Here is a 1342-nt window from a genome sequence, read left to right on the forward strand (position 1 = left end):
AGAGTTGGACACGACTGAGTGACTAACACTTTTTCTCTCCTAGCTTATGTAGATCAGGGTTGGCAAACTTCTGTAAAGAGCTAGACTGGAAATAGTTCCAGCTTTGCAAACCACACAGTTTTGTTTCCAACTACTCCGCTCTGACACTATCTCTGCAGCAGCTTTGGACAAGAAGAAAATGAGTGAGCATGGCTGTGTTTCAGTGCAACTCTGTGGACACTAAAATTTCTTGTCATTTTCATGGATCATGAATTATTATTATTTTTTGATTTTTGTATCAACCATTTAAACATTTAAGAACTAGTCTTAGCCCACAGAATGTATGCAAAACAGGAAAAGGGTTGTAATGGGCTCACAGGCCATAGTTTGGAGACCCCTGATGTGGATGATTTTAGCTTCTCAGATATCATTAGTATTCCTTCTGCTTCTCCCCAGTGAAGGAGGGTTGTAGTAGGCTGAGGTTGCAGGCAAGATTCCCCCAACTCAGCATCAGGACGGAGCGGGGACCCTGGGAATACTCGTGCATTTATCATGTTGTATCTGCTACATCAGAAGGATATTGTGTACTCACACACACACACACACACACACTTTAAAAGATTACCTTAAAAAAATCTGCTCTAATAAAGATGCTGACGTAGAGAGCAGACTTGTGGACACAGTGGGGGAAGGAAAGGGTGGGAGGAATTGAGAATAACGTTGACATGTATACATTACCATGTGTAAATGCCCCAGGGGCCTAATGGATAAGGCACTGGCCTCCTAAGCCAGGGATTGTGGGTTCAAGTCCCACCTGGGGTGGCATCAGAGCAGGAGAGCCTTGCCCCAAATTAACTTTGGGGCTTCCCAGGTGGTGCTAGTGGTAAAGAACTCACCTGCCAATGTAGGAGACATAAGAGATGTGGGTTCTATCCCTGGATCAGGAAGATCCCCTGGAGGAGGAAATGGCAGCCCACTGCAGTATTCTTGCCTGGAGAATCCCGTGGACAGAGAAGCCTGGTGGCTATAGTCTATGGGGTCGCAGAGAGTCGGACACAAATGAGCACACACGCTGCTGCCGTGTGTAAAATAGAGAGCTGGTGAGAAGCCGCTGTAGAGCACATGGACTTCAGTGATCTGTGATGACCTATGGGGTGGGGTGGGGGGTGAAGAGGGATGGGATATATATATATATACACACACACACACACACAGACAGAGCAGATTCACATTGTTGTTCAGCAGAAACCAATGTAACATTGTAAGCAATTATACTCCAATTAATAAATAAATATAATAAATAAAATAAAACTATTCAGGAAAAAAAATCTGCTATGCTACCACCTGAGTTTGACTTGGGAGG

The 1342-nt window shown here is 44.5% G+C and overlaps 1 non-coding gene across 1 annotated transcript; it reads left to right on the forward strand.

The window, feature by feature from the left end:
- Window positions 1-728: 728 nt before the first annotated feature.
- Window positions 729-801, forward strand: TRNAR-CCU (transfer RNA arginine (anticodon CCU)). Its single transcript has one exon. It is a non-coding gene; the product is annotated as a tRNA-Arg (tRNA).
- Window positions 802-1342: the final 541 nt, after the last annotated feature.

The sequence above is a fragment of the Dama dama genome, chromosome 22 (assembly GCF_033118175.1).
Source record: "Dama dama isolate Ldn47 chromosome 22, ASM3311817v1, whole genome shotgun sequence".
NCBI classification, from domain to species: Eukaryota; Metazoa; Chordata; class Mammalia; order Artiodactyla; family Cervidae; genus Dama; species Dama dama.